Consider the following 14,863-nt stretch of genomic DNA (forward strand, 5'->3'; position numbering starts at 1 on the left):
GCCCTCTGGTGATGATTCCCAGCTGTGTGGGCTTATGTATGTTCTAGGACCCTGTGGGTCTCTCCAGTGAACTCTCCTGTGTGCCTGGGAGTTTCTTCTGCTGATGCATTTCCCACAGATTTTACAGCCAGAGGCTTTTGAGGCTTTATTTCCCTGTGCTGGAACCCTGGGTTGCGTGGTCTGTCTCCCTCCACAGTTGTTCCTCCCAGTTTATTTCCACATGAATGTTGGCCTGCCAGGTCCTCCAGCCACCGCTTTGCAGCGGGCCCTCTCCACCTGACTACCCGTCTCTGCCCCTCCCACCAGTCTGGATGAATGTTTCTTCTTTAACTCTTTGGTTGTCAGACTTCCCTAGAGTTCAACTTTCTGGAAGGTCTGGTTGTGTTTTGTTTTTAAATTTGTTGTTATCCTTCTTTTGGTTGTGCAAGGAGGCAAAGTGTATCTACCTACACCTCCATCTTGGCCAGAAGTCTTAATCTTAATTTACAATATTTTACTGTGTGTAATGAGCACTTTTTGCCCAAATTTTTGTGGGAAAAATAAGGATGCACATTATACATGGGTAGTACCTGAAATACCTTGTATCTGTTCTTGTGTTTTGTAATTATTTGTTACATGAAAATTATTTTACCATAATATATTCAAAAATAAATGCTAAAATTCCTGTACATTGTAAACAAGTATCTAAATAAATTAAAATGAATTAAGCAATTAAAACAAAATGTTTCTCCTGAAAATTTGGGCCAAAACTGTGGGTGTGTGTTATACATAGGAGCGCATTATTCACAGCAAAATACGGTATCTGTATTTCATTGTCTATGCCAGAAACATTTAAAAAGCCCATTTTTATTCTATTTTTGATATATTGAGAAAATCACCAACAATTTCAAATTCTGCAGTCATAGGCCTAGAGATTTTATAACTTTGTACTTTTTATACTGGATGGATTAGAGCAGGGCTATCAAACTCATTTTCATGGGGGCCACATCAGCCTCGTGGTTGCCTTCAAAGGGCCGAATGTAATTTTAGGACTGTATAAATGTAACTACTCCTTAACAGTTAAGCGAGAGCTCAGTGCTGCTGCCAGGTGGAAACATGGTGCTAGGCCAGATAAGACAAGGTGGAGGCTGGATTCGGCCCACAGGCCTTGTGTTTGCTACCTGTGGGTTAGAGAAATTAAGACTAAGTCTTGTCTTAAGTAGTTGTGGGTGGAGATAAATTTAAAACAAAAAGATTTTATTTATATATTTTCAGAGAGAGGGGAGGGGAGTGAGAAAGACAGGAAGAGAAATATCAGTGTGCCAGAGAAACATCCGTTGGTTGCCTCTCGCACACCCCTAACTGGGGACCTGGCCTGCAGCCCAGGCATGTGTCCTGACTGGGAATCGAACCAGTGACCTTTCTGTTCGCAGAGCAGTGCTCACTGTACTGAGCCACATCAGCTAGGGCCGGAGATAACATTTTGCAAAGTACAGAAACACCTGATTGAACATTGCTATGCAAGGCATCTTAGTATGCCAAGATAAATGAAATGTGGGTGAAGAGTGTAAATCTGGGGAAATAGATATAATGAACTCAGGAATCAGACCTGGGTTCAGATCCTAGTTCAGCCACTTAACTAATTGTAAGACCTTGGGCAAATTACTTAGTTTTTATAATCTACTGTTTCCTCATCTGTAAAGATCTGTATTTACCTTGTGAGGATAAATGAGATAACACATGTAAACTAGTAGGTGCATGGTAAACACACAGTAAGTGATAATCATTATTACTTAAGATGGTAGGAGCATGGGAGAAGGCTAGTGTAGCTGGAGTGCAGAGAGCAAAGAAGAGACTGGTATGAAGTGGATCTGATCCAGAGATGTAGGGCCTTAGGGTCTGTGTTTTGAATTTTATCCTAAGTGTATAGGAATCTCTTGAAAGGTTTTAGATGACATCATGCCATTTGAAGTCTAGCAGCACTGAAGAAGGTAGATGAATGTGGGAACAAAGTTGATGTGGGTAGAACCGGAGGCCATAACAAATTGATGGTATTTTGGATTAGAATGGGAGCAAGAGAGATGGGAGATATACCCAAATATGAGTGTGATCTAGGAAGTAAAATGAACAGGATTTGGTAATGGGTTGGTTATGGGGCTAGAGGAGAAGGAACTGTGAAAAGTGACTTCCATGTATGTGGCTTGTACTGCTGTCTGGACAATGGTGTTGTTTATATAAGAAAAGAGGACAGCCCTGGCTGGTGTGACTTAGATGGTTGGAGCATCATCCCATAAGCCGAAAGGTCATGGGTTCAATTCCCAGTCAGGGCACATGCGACACAGGATGGCTATGAATGTGGCCCAACACAAAATCATAAATTTACTTAAAACATTACTTAGTTTTTTTACTTAGATATGCACATTTTCTTTTTCTTTTTTTGTTTCATTTTTAAAATTATTTTATTATTGTTCAAGTACAGTTGTCTGCATTTTCACCCTACCACTTTCCCCGCCAACAGTGCCAGATATGTACATTTTCTATATTAATGATCACGAAGTTGGGAACTGCTCGACGATTTTAAAAGATTACCAAAAGGGCCGCTGCATAATTAGGGGTATTATGTGAGGACTTTTTTGATTATCTGTGGTGACGGATATCACAAAAGTTATGCACAGACCTTTTTTTTTGCTCACAGTCTTCATTAGTGTTTGTGTATGTAATGTGTGGCCCAAGACAACTCTTCTTTTTCCAGTGTGGCCCAGAGATGCCATAAGGTTGGACACCCCTGTACTAGATCTTTATTCCCCTCAAAAGAAAATACACATTTATTCCTCTAAGGAAAATTTGTAAAAATTGATTGTGTACATGGCTACAAAGAAAATTATTACTTACATCATTTCTTGATCACAATTCAACCTAATTAAATAAATAATTAAAGGGGATTAAAAATCTTAACAATGTGAAGATTTTACATATAAACACATTACTGGATATAACCCTTGGATCCAAAACAAAATTTTATACAAACTATCTACAAAGGGATAGAAAGGGAATACATCTACCAACCACTATGGAGAGCTGTTTTAAAGAAAAAGCTAATAGCCACAAAGGCCTTTATTATTAAGGAAAAAAATGAAAAATAGAAGAATTAAGTACTCAATAAATTAGATTACATTAAGATAAATTACAGAATAACTAAGAATTTAGAAGCAACAAAATGAAACAGTGAAAGTACTAAGAGAATTCATAAGAGAAGTTTTTAAAAATTATATTTTATAGATTATGCTATTATAGTTGTCCTGATTTTTCCCTCTTTGCTCCTGTTCACCCAGCACCCCCTCCACTCCCTCAGGCATCCACACACTGGTGTTGAAGTCCATAGGTCATATGTGTAAGTTCTTTGGCTACTATATTCCCTATGCTGTACTTTATATTCCATGGCTATTCTGTAACCACCTATTTGTACTTCTTAATCCCCTCACCTCTTTACCCATTTCCCCACAACCCCCTCCTATCTGGCAACCATCAAAACGCTCTCCATATCCATGATCCTGTCTCTGTTCTTCTTGTTTGCTTAGTTTGTTTTTTAGATTCAGTTGTTGTTATATTTGCCATTTTATTGGTTGTAGTTTTGATCTTTTCTTAAACAAGTCCCACTGATATTTCTTATAATAATTGTTTGGTGATCATGAACTTCTTTAGTTTTTTTTTAACTTGACTGTATTTGGGAAGCTCTTTATCTTCCCTTCAATTCTGAATGACAGCTTTGCTGGATAGGGTAATCTTGGCTATAGGTCCATGCTTTTCATGACTTTGAATATTTCTTTTGAGGAATCAGCTGACAGTCTTAAAGGAATTCCCCTGTAGGTAACTAACAGCTATTCTCTTGCTGCTTTTAAGATTCTCTCTTTATCTTTAACTTTTAGCATTTTAATTATGATGTGTCTTGGAGTGGGCCTCTTTGCATCCATCTTGTTTGGGACTTTATGTGCTTCCTGGACTTGCATGTCTGTTTCCTTCATCAAATTAGGGAAGTTTTCTTTCATTATTATTTAATTACATTTCCAATTTCTTGCTCTTTCTCTTAACCTTCTGGCAACCCTATGATGTGAATGTTGATGCACTTGAAGTTGTCCCAGAGGCTCCTTAAACTATCCATGTTTTCTTGGATTCTTTTTCCTTGGTATTTTGATTGGTTGATTTTTGCTTCCTTATGTTCCAAATCATTGATTTGATCTTGGCTTCATCCATTCTACTGTTGTTTCCCTGTAAATTGTTCTTTATTTCAATTAGTGTATCCTTCATTTCTGACTGGGTCTTTTTTATGCTGTTGAGGTCCTCACTAAGTTCCTTGAGCATCCTAATAACCAGTGTTTTGAACTCTGCATGTGACGGATTGCTTATTTCTGTTTTCTTTAGTTCTTTTTCTGGAGTTTTGATTTGTTCATTCATTTGGGCCATGTTTCTTTGTCTCCTCATTTTGGCAGCCTCCCTGTGTTTTTATGTATTAGGTAGAGCTGCTATGACTCCCCATCTTGGTAGCATGGCCTAATGTAGTAGATATCCTGTAGGGTCCAGTGGCTCAGCCTCTCTTATCACCCAAACTGGGTACTTGAGGTATGTCCATTGTGCAGGCTGAGTGCACCCTCTTCTTGTAGTTGAGCCTTGATTGCTATTGGAAGGTCAGTGGGAGGGGTTTACCCAGGCCAGTTGGTTGTAAGTACTCTCTGTGACCACTGACCACCAACTTGTGCCCTGTGGAGGATCACCTGTGCAGAGGCAGTGTGGTGGAGCTCAAACATGGTCTACAGCTGTTCACTAGGTATGTAGGCTCTGTGGTTTCCCGGGTGGTACAGGCCAAGGTCAGCCCCCACCGATATTCTTCTTAGGCCTCCCAGCATTTAATTAACAAAGCAACCTGGAGGTCGCTGCTACTTGTGCCTGGCTTGGAGGTTCCCAGGTAAAGCCAAGCTGTGATCCAAGGCTGGCTGTTGCTAGTGCCAGGTTTGGAATCATTTAGCAAGAGATATGGGGGCTAGGGACTCACTGAGGCCGGCTCTTGCTTATTTGAGAGGATATACAATGTTGTGAAGCATAAGCCAAGACCAGCCATTCAATGGAAAAGCAACTTAGCTGGACACTTTAGTTGGGTGGTATAGAGTCTCTGGGGATCTCCAGAGCAGGGCAAACAGTGTTAGCCAGGTTGATGGAGTCTCCAATATTGGTACCCACCTGCTGACTCTGTGGCTCTGTCTGGAGGTGGCTCAGAAAAGGATCAGTGGCCTCTGCCCATCTTTCTGTCTGGGATAATGCTGTCCCCTAGCTCTCGTCCTGATACCAGACCCTTCAGTTCCTACCTGTATGCCACTGATCCCTTTCTGGCTTCTACCCTGGTGCTGGAACTCAGAGGGAGTGAGTCTGAGTAAGTCTGTGAGCACCCTTTAAGAGGAACTGCTTAGGTGGGAATCCAGTAGTTTCTTCCACCAACTCAATCCCCACTGGTTTTACAGCCAGAAATTATGACTTCTTATCTTTCTGGCATGGAACCCTGGGCTGGAAAGCCTGATGTTGGACTGGGACCCTCACTCCCGAGATATCCTTCTGGCATTTTTATCCACCACACATGAGTGTGGGACCAGCCCATTCCATGTCTCCTACCAGTCTGGATGGATGTGGTTTCTTTAGTCCCATAGTTGTTGGACTTCCATTCATCTTCATTTCTGATGGTTCTGAGTGATGTTTTTTCTATAGTTAAGTTGCAAGTTTGATGTGGTTGTGCAAGGAGGCGAACTGTGTGTATCTACACCTCCATATTGACCAGAAGTCTGCTAGGTGTCTGTAGAAGAACTTGTAAAAAAAAAAAAAAAAAAAGGGTAGTGAAGTCCATTCTCTGTACAACTTAAAATTGAGATGCTATAAAAAAATTAATTCAATTATGTAAAAGAAAAATAATTTTGCATATATAAATAGAAGCAATGTGTAAAAACAAAAATAGTAAACTGGGAAATAATTTGCAATATCAGAGAAATAATTTTCTTTAAAGGGCTTCTTCTACAAATCAGTAAGAGAAAGACCCCACCAGCTCTGAAGACAAATGGGTGAATGATATAATTGAAAGCCCTAGCCTGTGTGGCTTGGCTGGTTGGAGCATGGTCCCATATGTCGAAAGGTTGCTGGTTCGATTTCCAGTCAGGGCACATACCTAGGTTGAGGGTTCCGTCCCCGATTGGGATGGGTATAGGAGGCAGCTGATTGATGTTTCTCTCTCACATCCAAGTTTTTTTCTCTCTCCCTTCCTCTCTCTCTAAAAGCAATGAAAAAAATATCTTCAGGTGAAGATTAAAAAAAAATTTAGAAGATTTAGAGTAAAGAAAGGCTTATTATTGGTTTATTCTGGATATAAGTCTTCTGTGACATCTATATTTTATGGTTTTCTCTCAGTGTATTGCTTTTCTACTTTATTTTTAAAGATTTTATTTATTTATTTATTTTTAGAGATGGGGGAGGGAGGAGGTAGAGGGAGAGGAAGAAAAACATTGATGTGTGAGAGAAACATCAATCAGTTGACTCTCTTACTCCCCCATATTGGGAATCTGCGCCCCTTTGGTTTCCAGGTTGGCGCTAAATCCACTGAGCCACACCAGCCAGGCCTGGAGATTTTAAATTTTGATAAAACCTGCCCTGGCTGGTGTGGCTCAGTGGATTGAGTGCCAGCCTGTAAACCAAAGGGTCACCAGTTGTATTTCCAGTCAGGGCACACGCCTGGGTTGTAGGCCAGGTCCCCGGTAGGGGGCACGCAAGAGGTAACCACACACTGATGTTTCTCTCCCTCCTCTCCCTCCCTTCTCCTCTCTCTGAAAAACATAAATTTTGATGAAACCTAATTTACCATACTTTTTCTTACATAGTTCTTGCTTTGTATATCCAGTCTAAAAAATTTTGCCTCAGATGTTTTCTTTTTTTTTCTTTTTTTAAAAATATATTTATCGATTATGCTATTACAGTTGTCCCATTCCCCCCCCCCCACTCCACTCCATCCTGCCCACCCCCTCCCTCCCACATCCCCCGCTACAGTTCATGTCCATGGGTCATACTTATAAGTTCTTTGGCTTCTACATTTCCTACACTATTTTTACCCTCCCCCTGTCTATTTTCCACCTATCATTTATGCTACTTATTCTCTGTATCTTCCCCCCCTCTCTCCCCATCCCACTCTCCTGTTGATAACCCTCCATGTGATCTCCATTTCTGTGGTTCTGTTCCTGTTCTAGTTGTTTGCTTAGTTTGCTTTTGTTTTTGTTTTAGGTGTGGTGGTTAATAACAGAGTTTGCTGTCATTTTACTGTTCATATTTTTTATCATCATCTTCTTAGATAAATCCCTTTAACATTTCCTATAATAATGGCTTGGTGATGATGAACTCCTTGAACTTGACCTTATCTGAGAAGCACTTTATCTTCCCTTCCATTCTAAATGAAAGCTTTGCTGGATACAGTAATCTTGGATGTAGGTCCTTGCCTTTCATGACTTGGAATACTTCTTGCCAGCCCCTTCTTGCCTGTAAGGTCTCTTTGGAGAAATCAGCTGACAGTCTTATGGGAACCCCTTTGTAGGTAACTGTGTCCTTTTCTCTTGCTGCTTGTACAATTCTCTCCTTCTGTTTCATCTTGGGGAATGTAATGATGATGTGCCTTGGTGTGTTCCTCCTTGGGTCCAGCTTCTTTGGGATTCTCTGAGCTTCCTGGACTTCCTGGAAGTCTATTTCCTTTGCCAGATTAGGGAAGTTCTCCTTCATTATTTGTTCAAATAAGTTTTCAATTTTTTGTTCTTCCTCTTCTCTTTCTGGCACCCCTATAATTCGGATGTTTGAACGTTTCAAGATGTCCTGGAGGTTCCTAAGCCTCTCCTCATTTTTCTGAATTCTTGTTGCTTCATTCTTTTCTGGTTGGATGTTTCTTTCTTCCTTCTGGTCCACACTATTGATTTGAGTCCCAGTTTCCTTCGCATCACTATTGGATCCCTGTACATTTTCCTTTGTCTCTCTTAGCATAGCCTTCATTTTTTCAACCAATTCTGTGAGCTTCCTGATTACCAGTGTTTTGAACTGTGCATCTGATAGGTTGGCTATCTGTTCGCTGCTTAGTTGATTTATTTCTGGAGCTTTGAAGTGTTCTGTCATTTGGGCCATTTTTTTTTTGTCTTGGTGCTTCTGTTACTTAAAGGGGCGGAGCTTTAGGTGTTCCCAGGGGCGGGGTAGCGCTGGTTGCTTCGCTGTGACGCTGTACGTGGGGGAGGGGCCCAGAGGGAGTAATGGCACCTGCTCCACTCTCCACCGGATTTCAGTCACTCGCTGTGCTACCCACTATCAAATTGGGCCTCTCTGGTGCTGGTTCCCGAGTGGGTGGGCTTGTGCACACTCTAGGCCCCTGTGGGTCTCTCCAGCAGCCTCTCCTGTGAGGCTGGGAGTTTCTCCTGCTGCCGCCCCAACCCCCACGGGTGTTTTCACTCAGAGGTTTGAGGCTTTATTTCCCCCACTGGAGCCCTGGGTTTCAGGGTCTGCTTTGCTCCTCACTGTTTGTCCCGGTTATCTGTGCGCGAATGTGGGGCCGTGGGGTCTGCTATCCGCCGCTCTGCCTGCCCCGTTCGTCCCATACTCCGCCAGTCTCGTCCCGCCATGGCCACGCGAGTCCTCTCCGCCCTGGCTGCCCGTCTCCGCCCCTCCTACCGGTCTGGATGTATGTTTCTTTTTTATCTCCTTGGTGTCGGACTTCCTTGCTGTTGGATTTTCTGTCAGTTCTGGTTGTGCGAGGAGGCGCAGTGTGTCTACCTATGCCGCCATCTTGGTTCTTAGATGTTTTCTTTTAATGTTATAGTTTTAGGTTTTACATTTACGTCTCTGATGTATCTCAATTTTTGTGTAAGAAATGAGGTAGGGATCAGGGCTCTGTTTTTTTTGTTTTTTTTTTCCCCTCCATTTGACTATCCAGTTGTTCCAATGTCATTTGCTGAAAAGACTTCTCTTTCCCTGTTTAATTGCTTTGGCACCTTTGTAGAAAATCAGTTTGACTATATATGTGTGGTGTATTTCTGAACTTTATATTCTCTTACATTAATCTCTATTCTTATGCTTATCTTATTCTATGCTTATGCTCTATCTTAATGATTGTATGTTAGTAATATGTTTTTTTTTTAAGGTTTTATTGATTTTATTTTTAGACAGAGGAGAAGGGAGGGAGAAAGGGAGAGAAACATCAAATAGTTGCCTCTCACACGCCCCCAACTGGGGACCTGGCCCACAACTCAGACATGTGCCCTGCCTGGGAATCGAACTGGAGACCTTTTGGTTCACAAGCCACTGAGCCATACCAACCAGGGCTAATAACATGTCTTGAATTCAATATAAATTGGCTAGCTTTATCCATCTTTTTTCCAGATTGTTTTGGAGATTCAAGGTCCTTTGCATTTTCATATAAATTTTAGAATCAGTTTGTTAATCTCTTCTTTTAAAAACAAACAAACAAATCTGTTAGATTATGGTTGGGATTATAGTTAATCTGTATGTCCTTTGGGGAGAATGGATATCTTAACAATATTACATCTTCTAATCCATGAACATGGCTTATTTTCCATTTGTTTGCATCTTTAGTTTTTCTCAGCAGTGTTTTACAGTTCTTATTGTGTAGATCTTGTACATATTTTAAAAATGTATCCATAAGCATTTCATATTTCTGAAACTGCTATAAACAGAAATTTAAAATTTTATTTTTCAATTGCTTGCTGTTAGTTTATAGAAATACAGTTGATTTCTGTATGTTGACTTTGTATCTTATGACCTTGCCACACTCACTCTCTGGTTCTAGGAGGTTTTTGTGTATTCTGTGAGATTTTCATAGGCAGTCATATTTGTAATTAGTGCCTTTTCTTTCCACATTTCCAAACTGTATGTCATTTTTTTTCTTGCCTTATTGCTTGGGCTTCTAGCATAATGTTGAATAGAAATAATGAGAGAGGACTTCTTTGCCTTGTTCTCAATCTTAGGAGTAAAGCATTAAGTCATTCAGTAATAGTTATGGTGTCAGCTGTGATTTTTTTTTGTTGTTGGTGCTCTTTATAAGGATAAAAATGTTTCCTCCTATTCTTAGTTTACTGAGATTTTTAAAATCATAAATGGATGTTTGGTTTTATCAAATGGTTTTCCTGCATCTGAGGAGATGATCTATAGTGTCTCATCTTTATTCCTTTAATGGGCCTCAAACTGAAGTTAGTAGTACCTAATCTTGAGACATTCCAGTCTTAGGGCCACTTGACAGCTCTTGAAACTTCAGCTTGGTTGTGAAATAATTTCACTTCTATTTACAGAACATTGGCGAAATCAAGTCATATAACAGGACTACATATCTCCATGTGGCAATAGGCAGTTCTGTATAATTCTCTTATAGGGAGTATGACAAATAATTGAGATCAATAATACAATCTGCCCCACACATTTAAAAAAAAATTATAGTTCGCATACAATATTCCTTTCAGGTGTACAACATACTGATTCAACATTTACATATCTTACAAAGTGATCAACGTGTTAAGTCTGGTAACCATCTGTTGCTATACATTTATTACAATATTATTGATTCTACTCCCTGTGCTGTACATTGTAACAGCTGTGACTTATTTTGTAACCCGTAATTTGTACTTCTTAATGCCCTTCACCTTTTTTGCCCATCCCTCTACTCCTCCTCTCTGGGAACAGTCAGTTTGTTCTTTATATCTGTGAGATTTGTTTTTGTTTGTTCATTTGTTTTGTTTTTAGATTTTACCTGTAAGTGAAAGCATACGGTATTTGTCATTTTCTATCTGACTTATTTCACTTAGTGTTACACCCTCTATGTCCATCTTTGTTGTTGCAGATGGTTTCTTTTTTTTTTTTTTTTATGGTTGAATAACATTCTGTTGTGTGTGGGTACCACATCTTATCTATGGGCATCTAGGTGCTTCCATATCTTCGCTATTGTAAGTAATGGAGCAGTGAACATAGGGGTGCATATATCTTTTTGAATTAGTGTTTTCAGTTTCTTTAGATAAATCCCCATAAGTGGAATTTCTGGGTCATATGGTAGTTCTGTTTTTAAATATTTGAGGAATCTCCATACTGTTTTCCATAGTGGCTGTACCAATTTACAGTCCCACCAATAGTACACTAGGTTTCCCTTTTCTGCACAGCCTTGTCAACACTTAATCTTTTTTTCTTACTTTATTGAAATATTGAATGTATTTGACACATATATTTTTGTCTTCCCACCATTTCAATTTGTCTGACCTTCACTACTACTGTGTCCTATTGTAACATTTCGTGTATACTTATAATCAAGCAGAGGGTAGAGTTTCACTTCAGAAATTAACAGACATTTTTGGACAATACATTCTTGGCAGTGGAACCTGGTCATCATTTATCAGACATAGTAGGAAAGTTCTTGCTCTGCATTATAAAAAGAATAGCCAGATACCAACTGTTACAGGTGTGAAATAAGATGAAAAATTTTAACAAACTGTTTAAACTATTGTCTTAAGGAAACTTCCACCACTGCCAGAGATCTTGAATAGCCTTCTAGTTGGTCATCTAGAAGCAATTTTTCACATAATTGATACATTTGGCTTCTACTTTGGGAAGAGAACTACCTTTTTCTTTTCTTTTTTAAATTATATTTTATTGATTATGCTGTTATAGTTGTCCTGATTTTTCCCCCTTGGCCCCCACTCCACTCAGCACCACCCGCTCCCTCAGGCAGTTCCCCTACTATTGTTCCTGTCCATGGGTCTTGCATATAAATTCTTTGGCTACTCCATTTCCTATACTTTACATCCCCATGGCTATTCTGTAACTACCTATTTGTATTTCTAATCTCACCTCTTCATCCACTCCCCTACACCCACCTCCCATCTGGCAACCATGAAAACGCTCTCCACATCCATGATTCTGTCTCTGTTCTTCGTATTTTTTTAGTTTGTATTTTAGATTCAATTGTTGATAGATTTGTAATTATTGCCATTTTATTCATAGTTTTGATGTTTTTCTTAAATAAGTCCCTTTGACATTTTGTGTAATAACAGTTTGGTGATGATGAACTCCTTTAGTTTTTCCTCGTCTGGGAAGCTCTTTATCTGCCCTTTGATTCTAAATAAAGTCTTTGCTGGGTAGAGCGATCTAGGTCCCTCCTTTTCATAACTTTGAATATTTTTTGCCAGTTTGGGACTCTGTGATTCTTGGACTGGCATGTCTGTTTCCTTCACCAGAGAATCCCTTTTTTTGTATACTTGCTTTCATTTTTGCTCTACTGTCTTCTACAGGACTGGGTCCTTTTGGTGTTTTCTTTCCTGTTTTTTGAAGGATTCTTGACTTTTTGATATTGGTGTTAATGGTTTTGAGTCTTTTCCATTCTGGTTTGATTTTTTGCTGGAAAAGCTCACACAGATTTCTTTATTGGGAGTTTTTCTTCAGCTTCCTCCTCATCAAAACCATCATCATTACCTTCATTATCATGATGCTCATCAGCAGAAAGTTTTACTTCTTTCTGTGGAAACTTGCTACCATTTCTAGGGCAGAATGCTTTCTAGATATACTTAGGAGTTTCACATCCTCTTCCCCTTCATCTTCTGACTCTGTGTCATCCTCCACCACTATTAAGTGCTGTGTGCCAAGATGCACAGGCCCTAAACTGCGCTTGACCCATAAGACAACAGGTAGTATTATTTCAGAGCCACCAAGGGAAACCATTGGCTGTACAGACATTGTCAAAGTTGCTGCCAGTGTTACTTTAATTGGATTGTATTCACAGTTCGTCGCCTTTGCTTCAAAAATGTATAATTCATCCTTTGCACCAGCCCCTAAAATGACCGTTCTTAAGATAACTGTTGCTCATTTTCATCATTATCCACCTTAAAGTGATGATCTTTGTCAGTCTTTAGTTCAAAGCCAAAAAAGATAGTCTTGGGCTCAGGGGACTCACGTCCATGTCTGTCAAATCTTCCATTAGGTGGGAGAGAAGGCAGATGGAAGTAAACGACTACTGTTCACATAACAGCTGCACAGAATGGAGTCACACCAGAGAAAAGCAACTCTTATTCTTAGTTGTCTTCTTGATAATAGCCATTCTAACAGGTGTGAGGTGATATCTCGTGGTTTTGATTTGCATTTCCCTGATGATTAGTGATGCTGAGCATCTTTTCATTTGTCTGTTGGCCATCTGTGTGTCTTCTATGGAGAAATGTCTGTTCGGATCCTCTGCCCATTTTTTAATTGGATTGTTTGTGTTTTTGATATTAAGTTGTATGAATTCTTTATCCATTTTGGATATTAAGCTCTTAGTACACATGTCATTTGAAAATATTTTCTCGCATGCAGTAGGTTGCCTTTTAGTTTTGTTGATGGTTTCCTTGGCTGTGCCAAACCTTTTTAGTTTTATGTGGTCCCATTTGCTTACTTTTGCTCTTGTGTTTTCCTGAGGAGACATATCCAAAAAATGTTGCTAAGACTGATGTCAGAGTTTACTGCTTATGCTTTTTTCTAGGAGTTTTATAGTTTCAGCTCTTACATGTATACCTTTAATCCATTTTGAGTTTATTTTTGTATGTAGTGTAAGAAAGTGGTGTAGTTTCAGTTTTTGCATGTGTCTGTTCAGTTTTCCAACGTCATTTATTAAAGATACTGTCTTTTCCCCATTGTATATTCTTCCCTTCTTTGTCATAGGTTAATTGACCATATAGGTGTTTTATTCTGCATTCTGTTCCATTGACCTATGTGTCTGTTTTTGTGCCAGTACATATTGTTTTGGGGGTTTTTTATTGTTACTTTGTAGTAGTGTTTGACATCAGGGAGCATGATATCTCCAACTTTTTATTTCTCAAGATTGCTTTGCCTATTCAGGGTCTTTTTGATATAAATTTTAAGATTATTTGTTCTAGTTCTGTGAAAAATACCATTGGTATTTTGATAGGAATTGCATTGAATCTATAGATTGCTTTGAGTATATGGACATTTTAACTACTGATTCCTCCAATCCATGAGCATGATATATCCTTCTGTTTATTTGTTTCTTCTTCAGTTTCTTTCATCAGTGTCTTAATAGTTTTCTGAGTACAGGTGTATTTACTCCTAGGTATTTTATTCTTTTTGATGCAACTTCAAATCAATAGTTTTTTTTATTTCTTTCTGATAGTTTGTTATTAGTGTATAGAAATGCAACAGATTTTTGGATATTAATATTGTTATCCTGCAATTTTACTGAATTCATTTATGAGTTCTAATAGTTTTTTGGTATAATCGTTAGAGTTTTCTATGTATAGTATCATATCATGTGCAAATAGTGACAGTTCTACTTCTTTTCCAATTTGGATGCTTTTCCTTTCCTTTCCTTTTTTTTTTTTTTTCTTCTTTTTGTCTGATTGCCCTGGCTAGGACTTCCAATACTATGTTGAATAAAAGTGGTGAGAGTGGGCATCCATGTCTTTTTCCTGATCTTACAGAAAAAAATTTTTTTTCACCTTTTCATTGTTGAGTATGATCTTAGCTGTGAGTTTGTCATGTGTGGTCTGTATTTTGTTGAGGTATGTTCCCACTATACCCACTTTGTGAGAGGTTTTTTTTTTATCATAAACGGATGTTGAATTTTGTCAAATGCTATTTCTGCATCTATTGAGATGATCATATAATTTTTATCCTTCATTTTGTGTATGTTGAGTATCACATTGATAGACTTGCAGATATTGAACCACCCTTGCATCTCTGGAGTAAATCCCTCTTGGTCATAGTGTATGATTCTTTTAATGCAACAGTTTTCAATCTTTTATCTCACGGCACACATAAACTAATTACTAAAATTCTGTGTCACATC

The 14,863-nt window shown here is 39.0% G+C and overlaps 1 protein-coding gene and 1 pseudogene across 2 annotated transcripts in view; one reads left to right on the forward strand and one right to left on the reverse strand.

Annotated features, from left to right (window-relative positions):
* SENP5 (SUMO specific peptidase 5) overlaps nucleotides 1-14,863 on the forward strand; it is a 74,051-nt gene that overhangs the window by 40,202 nt on the left and 18,986 nt on the right. The gene's annotated exons all lie outside the window — the stretch shown is intronic.
* LOC128780237 (nucleophosmin pseudogene) lies at nucleotides 10,013-14,018 on the reverse strand (annotated as a pseudogene).

The sequence above is a fragment of the Desmodus rotundus genome, chromosome 2, assembly GCF_022682495.2.
Source record: "Desmodus rotundus isolate HL8 chromosome 2, HLdesRot8A.1, whole genome shotgun sequence".
Classification (NCBI taxonomy): domain Eukaryota; kingdom Metazoa; phylum Chordata; class Mammalia; order Chiroptera; family Phyllostomidae; genus Desmodus; species Desmodus rotundus.